The 8,327-nt window shown below is 41.7% G+C and overlaps 1 non-coding gene and 1 pseudogene across 1 annotated transcript; both read right to left on the reverse strand.

Moving 5' to 3' along the window:
• Positions 1 to 563: 563 nt before the first annotated feature.
• On the reverse strand, positions 564 to 1,271 carry LOC147344151 (large ribosomal subunit protein eL21 pseudogene; annotated as a pseudogene).
• Positions 1,272 to 7,472: 6,201 nt separating this feature from the next.
• LOC147344152 (U6 spliceosomal RNA) lies at positions 7,473 to 7,579 on the reverse strand. The gene has a single exon (XR_015155922.1). It is a non-coding gene; the product is annotated as a U6 spliceosomal RNA (small nuclear RNA).
• Between the last annotated feature and the right edge of the window lie 748 nt (positions 7,580 to 8,327).

Raw genomic sequence — 8,327 nt, forward strand, 5'->3', positions numbered from 1 at the left:
CTCTGAGCCCTGGCTTTTCATCAATGAAACGGGGATAATAATATCAGTCCAATAATGTCCCAGGCTGGTTATGAGGATAATCCATGTGAAAGTACCATGGGGGAAAAAAAAAAGTACCATGGGTTGTATCAAGTGGTAGCAAATCAAATACTTTGTTAGGATTAAGCCTTATATGTATCACTCCCCCAAATAGTATGTTTATCACACACAGGACAGTGTAAGGCTGGAGAAGGACTGGGCAACTTCAGTGAACTAAATGTTACACTGGAATGCTTTCACTGGCTCTGTGGTCCTTCTGTGGGGAGATTTGCACATCAGGTGTTTTTTACTGAGCCCTTTAAAAATTAAATTATTATTACAATTTGCAGAGGAAATGAAACATTCACAAGTTATCAGGTAACCACAGAGACCACTGTATATACTCGTATTATTGTAAAAATGAACATAACTTCTCACTTTCAGGAGTTTGGAGGTGATTCCAAATTGATAGAAGAGACAAGGCCACCAACCATAAGCATACACTCACACATGCTCACAGACATCATATTTGGAGATATGAAAAAGGCTGGGCTTATTGCAGGTTGATACACTGGTTCAAAATCCCAGGAAAATCTCCAGCCCAATACCCCAAGGGGAGGGAGATTAAACTGTGATGAACCTAAAATTCAGTTTCTGTCTTCTATCCACAAGAGAGCTAAGAACAAATAGTGGAGTTGATTTTTTTTTTTTTTAATGAAATAGGTTTCCAGTTTAGTTTTGTTTTACAGTACAAAGATCTTCTTCTTCTTTTTTTATGCCTAGGATGCAATAAATTCATAGAGAATAGTTTCCAACAGCTCACATGTGAGCTCATTGGTTCTCACAAATCTTCTCTGGGTGGAGCTTTAATTGAGCCCACGTATCTCTCTCTTTGGCTCCCTTCTTTTTCTGATCATTTTCCTTCACATGTTTTAGGAAGCTGTCTTGCCTCTTAGAGTGCTTAATATGTTCAATACATACATTAATTCCCTTGGCAAGAATCTTGTCCTTGTTTGTTTACAGCAATGCCAACAGCATGATGGTTCACACTGTAAACTACTCGAACTTTGCCATGGGGATACTTGTGGGGCATTTCTTTCTGAACAGTGCCCATTCCCTTGACATCAACAATATCACCACTCCTGTATTTGATAGATCCACATGCATGTAGCCAAAGAAGCAACTCCATGTTTCCTAAAAGGCCCTGAGGATGTGTGATGGGTGCTTCTCCCCTTTCCCTTTGTGTTGGTCATTTGGCAAATTACTAGAAGATAGCACTCCTGGCCAAAAATAATAATAATTTTAAAAAGCAGTTAAGGTTTCAACTCACCTGACTTGGTGAAAATCACATGTGTGTAATAAAATTTCAGCTTTGAAAAGTCCCTAAATCAGCTGTAAAATAGAATAGATGTGCCCATACTTACCCGCCTCTCTATAGACATTTTTGGAAGTCAGCCTAGCCGGTTAAAGTATCTGGAAACACCAGGATCACACCCGCTGCAGCAAAATGAATACACCATGACGGGCACATGGCAAATGAAACCAAGTGAGCAAAGAGCAGAGTCACCTTTCCAGTCTCACTTTCTCCCAGGGTAGAATCCCCTGTACTAGTTAAGTCACTGCATTTTTAAATCCTAAATCTCTATTCTGGCAGATCCTATCTGCCTCTCTGCAAAGAGACAAGCTTGTTTCAAAAAGTTCCCTTTTCCAAAAACTATCTTTACTAATGCATAATCTACAGACAATAAAACACATCTATCCTAAGGTTGGAGAAAGAGATGGCAACCCACTCCAGTGTTCTTGCCTGGAGAATCCCAGGGACCGAGGAGCCTGGTGGGCTGCCGTCTATGAGGCTGCACAGAGTCGGACACGACTGAAGCGACGCAGCAGCAGAAGCATCCTAAGGTTACAGTTTGACAAATGTATACACCTGTGTGACTATGACTGTGTTTTTTTAATTGATTGTTTTTCTGATATTTACTTATTTATTTGGCTGCACCACGCAGAATATGGGATCCTCGTTCGCTGACCAGAGATTGAACCAGCACCCCCTGCATCTGAAGCGTGGAGTCATAACCACAGGACCACCAGGGAAGTCCTGACCGTGATCACATGTAAAGAGAGAACATTTCCATCACCCATAAAATTCTGTCATGCCTCTTTGCAGTAAATTCTCACCACTGACACAAGGTAACTATTTATATGCTTCCCTTTTCTCCCGTCTTCTAGACAGAGGAGCCTGGTGGGCTACAGTCCATAGGGTTGCAAAGAGTCTTCTAGAATTTCATATAACTAGAATTTCTTTTTTTAGAATTCCATATAAGTGGCATCATACAGTATGTACTATTCTGTGAAAATGACCCATTTTAACAAGAGTTTAACCATTTTTAGAATAGCATGATCGCAGTAGATAGTGAAGTCTTTGAATGTAACTTAGAGGGAAGAAGAAACATAATATGAAAATAAAGGAGGGAAGTTGCTCTATAAATAAGGGACACGTTGCTCAATCCTTAAGACAGGAGACTCAACTGATAGTCAAGTTGAAGTAACCTTGGTAAGATCTGCCTCAGTAGAAGAATGGATCATTGTGGAAAATCAAGGCAGAAAAAATCTTTAAGAAGGAGGTAGGAAGTAGAAAAGTTCTGAGAATGAATGTCAAACCTTGTTTTCAGCCATGGTTTTGTCACTAACAAGCCATCTGACCTTACACAATCTATTTTCCTACTCTGATCCTGGTTTCATTGTCTACATAATAAAAGCATTGGACTGGGACTTCCCTGGTAGTCTAGTGGCTAAAACTCTGGGCTCCGAATGCAGGGGGTCCAGGTTCGATCCTTGGTCAGGGAACTAGATCCCACGTGCCTCAACTAAGACTCAGCACAACCAAATAAATAAATATATATTAAAAAAAAAAAAAAAAGCATTGGACTGCAGACACAGTTTCCAAGTAGCTACGAGATTAGACATAAGTTTCACGAGGGCAAAGATTTTGTCTTTTTTTTATTTTTATTTTTTTTAATTTTAAGAGACTTTGTCTTATACTGCTGTGACCCCCGTACCTAACAGAATGCTAGCACTCAATAATGTTGAATGAATGAGTAAGCTCTCTTCTAGCTCTGACATCCTATCCCTTTTGGCAGAATCATCTAGTATAATGTTCATTCCTCAGCTCCTCCAGCCCCTAATGAGTGTTGGCCCAAAATAACTTCTTTGCCACAGAACCCATGGAGGCCAAGGTTAATCTTGTTCTTGTTGCTTAGTTGCTAAGTCACGTCCAACTCTTTGCGACCTCGTGGACTGTAGCCTGCCAGGCTCCTCTGTCCATGGGATTTCCCAGGCAAGAATACTGGACTGGATTGCCATTCCCTTCTCTAGGGGATCTTCCCAACACAAGGATTGAACTCACTTCTCTTATGTCTCCTGCATTAGCAGGTGGGTTCTTTACCACTAGAGGCACGTGGGAAACCATACTTAGTGACAAATGAAGCTAAAGGGTCAGATATGTGCCCTTCCAGAGTTACTTTGGTTGTAAGCAAGGTTTTCCTTGGCATAACAGCTTTCATTCTGAAAGTTTGGCAGGCAAAAGCCCTTATCCCAAAGGTTGCAAACTCATGCCTTCAGGGTCTGGATTAGTAATGAATGAAGTAAGTTGAGAAGTTGCCAATATAGAATGTGAACTGGTGAGCTGGATGGGGCATGGTTAAATTTTGGAAAAAAAAGTTTTAAATCTTAATTCACTTTTTAAATGGTTTGCTGGCAAAAATATTACTTCCAGAGTTAGGCCCTGCGGTTGTCAGTTTGCAATCCAAGCATTCCCTCACATTTGTATTCGTGATGGTGGGAGCCTCTCCAGTGGCTGCTCTTTGAAAAGCCCTGAGCACACAGTAAGAACTTTTTTTTTTTTTTTAATATTTATTTATTTGGCTGCATTTAGTCTTGGAGAAGGCAATGGCACCCCACTCCAGTACTCTTGCCTGGAAACTCCCATGGACGGAGGAGCCTGGTGGGCTGCAGTCCATGGGGTCGAGAAGAGTCTGATACGACTGAGCAACTTCACTTTTACTTTTCACTCTCATGCATTGGAGAAGGAAATGGCAACCCACTCCAGTGTTCTTGCCTGGAGAATCCGAGGGAGGTGGGAGCCTGGTGGGCTGCCGTCCATTGGGTTGCACAGAGTCGGACATGACTGAAGCGACTTAGCAGCAGCAGCAGCAGCATCTTAGTTGGGGCACTCGGGATCTTATGTTGCAACACAAGGGCTCCAGAGCGCTCTAGCTTAGTAATTGCTGCATGGGCTTGGTTGCCCCGTGGCATGTGGGATCTTAGTTTCCCCACCAAAGATCAAACCTGCATCCCCTGAACTGGAAGGCGGATTCTTAGCCACTGAACCACCAGGGAAGTCCCCACAGTAAGAACTTAATGAATACTTTTGAATTACTAGATTGTAGTGATGGACTGCGGAGAAGGCAATGGCACCCCACTCCAGCGCTCTTGCCTGGAAAATCCCATGGATGGAGGAGCCTGGAAGGCTGCAGTCCATGGGGTCGCTGAGGGTTGGACATGACTGAAGTGACTTAGCAGCAGCAGCCGTGATGGACTGTGATTTTATTGGGCTGAAAAAAATCTGATGGAGTGAATCTCTTTTATCATCTCTTCTCTCTACCTTACTTCCCAGTAAGGTACCTGCTCTGATGCCTGACTGTTTACTCATTTCCACACTTTCATTTTGGTCAGCTGGAGCAACCTTGACTTCAATGGGCTCAAAATACTCCAGTTCATTTGTTATCTCTGTCTCCCTCCCTCTGTCCAACCTTCTGTCCTCATCATGAACTCATCCTCTCAGGACAAAAGCTGGGTCATTTTATTCCCTATTATTCCTCTATCCCCTTCATGATTTTTCACCCTAGACCCCCACCCAGCTTCCCCTTTCTTAACCCTCCAAGTTCACTCTTTTCTTTCTATTATAAAAAGTATCCAGTAAACCTATTCACACAGAAGTATTAATACAATATGTTACTCCTCTAAGAATGTTTAATTTCAAAGTGGATATAAACAATACTGAATGCAAAGGAATATACCCAGGCAATGAAAAAAAAAGTAACATTTTTCCAATTGACCTTCTAGATGACCCTCAGGCCACAGTTCTTTATTCCACTGTATTTCAGTGGAATAAAGATAATACAAAGCCAAGTAAACTCTCTGCTATGAAGAACAAAGCTGGGTTGACAGAAAGTTTAGTAACTATTTGCTTAGCCTCACATTCCAGTTTTGCTTTTTACTAGAAGATCTGAGGCAAATTACTTACCCTGTCTATGCCTCAGTTTCCCCATCACTAATATAAAGATAATAATAGTATCTACCTCGTAGGTTGCTGTAAGAGTGAAAAGAGTTAATACATTTAAAATCCAGGAAGACAGCTTGGCACATACTAAGAATTCAGTGTGTGTTAGCCATTATTGTCTGCACGTTAAGGGCAGTCTCTACTTCACAGGGTGAAAGAATTAGAAAGGTGCCTGAATCAAACACAGCACAGTACTTAGCACACAGTAAATGCTGGATAAATTCCTTTGTTATTAAAGGGTGTGATCAGTTTTTATAACTATAGGATCACAGCCCTCCAAAATATCCAGGTCCTAATCTCTGAAACATGTGAAAGATACCCTGTAAGGGAAAAGAGATTTTTGCAGGAGCTTGAAAAGGGGAGATTCGTCTGGATTATGCAAGGGGTTGTAAATGTAATCACGAGTGTTCTATAAGAGGAAAGCAGAAACTCAACAAAAACAAAAATAAACAACTCAGTTCAAAAGGACTTGAATAGACATTTCTCTGAAGAAGATATACAAATGGCCACTAAACACATGAAAAGGTGCTCAACTGCAGTGATCATTTGGGAAACACTAATCAAAGCTATGAGACACCACCTCACTCATACCCATTGAGACGGCTCCTATCAAAATTACAGAAAGTAACAAGTGTTGCTTATTTAACTTATATGCAGAGTACATCATGAGAAACGCTGGGCTGGAAGAAGCACAAGCTGGAATCAAGATTGCAAGGAGAAATATCAACAACCTCAGATATGCAGATGACACCACCCTTATGGCAGAAAGTGAAGAAGAACAAAAGAGCCTCTTGATGAAAGTGAAAGTGGAGAGTGAAAAAGTTGGCTTAAAGCTCAACATTCAGAAAACGAAGATCATGGCATCTGGTCCCATCACTTCATGGCAAATAGATGGGGAAACAGTGGAAACAGTGGTAGACTTTATTTTTGAGGGCTCCAAAATCACTGCAGATGGTGATTGCAGCCATGAAATTAAAAGATGCTCCCCCCCTACTTTTTTTTTTTAAAGGTAATTGTTGGGGCATATTTACCTAAAATGTTATTTTATTTATTTTAATCGGAGACTAATTACTTTACAATATTGTAGTGGTTTTTGCCATACATTGACATGAATCAGCCATGGGTGTACATGTGTTCCCCATCCTGAACCTCCCTCCCACCTCCCTCCCCATCCCGTCCTTCACAGTCATCCCAGTGCACCAGCCCCGAGCACCCTGTATCATGCATAGAACCAGGATTGGCGATCTGTTTCACATATGATAATATAAACATTTCAATGCTATTCTCTCAAATCATCCCACCCTCGCCTTCTCCCACAGAGTCCAAAAGACTGTTCAATACATCCGTGTCTCTTTTGCTGTCTCACATATAGGTCATTGTTACCATCTTTCTAAATTCCATATATATGCATTCAGTTCAGTTCAGTTCAGTCACTCAGTCGTGTCCGACTCTTTGGGACCCCATGAACCGCAGCATGCCAGGCCTCCCTGTCCATCACCAACTCCCGGAGTCCACCCAAACCCATGTCCATCGAGCCAGTGATGCCATCCAACCATCTTATCCTCTGTCATCCCCTTCTCCTGCCCTCAATCTTTCCCAGCATCAGGGTCTTTTCAAATGAGTCATTCTTCACATCAGGTGGCCAAAGTATTGGAGTTTCAGCTTCAACATCAGTCCTTCCAATGAACACCCAGGACTGATCTCCTTTAGAATGGACTGGTTGGATCTCCTTGCAGTCCAAGGGACTCTCAAGAATCTTCTCCAACACCACAGTTCAAAAGCATCAATTCTTTGGTGCTCAGCTTTCTTTATAGTCCAATTCTCACATCCATACATGACTACTGGAAAAACCATAGCCTTGACTAGACGGACCTTTGTTGACAAAGTAATGTCTCTGCTTTTTAATATGCTGTCTAGGTTGGTCATAACTTTCCTTCCAAGGAGTAAGCGTCTTTTAATTTCATGGCTGCAATCACCATCTGCAGTGATTTTGGAGCCCAGAAAAATAAAGTCAGCCACTGTTTCCACTGTTTCCCCATCTATTTCCCATGAAGTGATGGGACTAGATGCCATGATCTTAGTTTTCTGAATGTTGAGCTTTTTTTTTTTTTTTTTAAATATGGAACGCTTCACGAATTTGCTTGTCATCCTTGCGCAGGGGCCATGCTAATCTTCTCTGTATTGTTGCAATTTTAGTATATGTGCTGCCGAAGTGAGCACGAATGTTGAGCTTTAAGCCAACCTTTTCACTCTCCTCTTTCACTTTCTTCAGGAGGCTCTTTAGTTCTTCTTCACTTTCTGCCATAAGGTTGGTGTCATTTGCATATCTGAGGTTATTGATATTTCTCCCGTCAATCTTAATTCCAGCTTGTGCTTCATCCAGCCCAGCTGGATGTACTCTGCATAGAAGTTAAATAAGCAGGGTGACAATATACAGCCTTGATGTACTCCTTTTCCTGTTTGGAATCAGTCTGTTGTTCCATGTCTAGTTCTAACTGTTGCTCCTGACCTACATAGAGGTTTCTCAAGAGGCAGGTCAGGTGGTCTGGTATTCCCATCTCTTTCAGAATTTTCCACAGTTTATTGTGATCCACACACTCAAAGGCTTTGGCATAGTCAATAAAGCAGAAGTAGATGTTTTTCTGGAACTCTCTTGCTTTTTCCATGAACCAGCCGATGTTGGCAATTTGATCTCTGGTTCCTCTGCCTTTTCTAAAATCAGTTTGAACATCTGGAAGTTCACACACGGTTCACGTATTGCTGAAGCCTGGCTTGGAGAATTTTAATCATCACTTACTAGCATGTGAGATGAGTGCAATTGTGCAGCAGTTTGAGCATTTTTTGGCATTGCCTTTCTTTGGGATTGGAATGAAAACTGACCTTTTCCAGTCCTGTGGCCATTGCTGAGTTTTCCAAATTTGCTGGCATATTGAGTGCAGCACTTTCATAGCATCATCTTTCAGGATTT

Source organism: Bos grunniens, chromosome 26, assembly GCF_055505025.1.
Source record: "Bos grunniens cultivar Pamir isolate PY7600 chromosome 26, Bosgru_T2T1.0, whole genome shotgun sequence".
Taxonomy (NCBI): domain Eukaryota; kingdom Metazoa; phylum Chordata; class Mammalia; order Artiodactyla; family Bovidae; genus Bos; species Bos grunniens.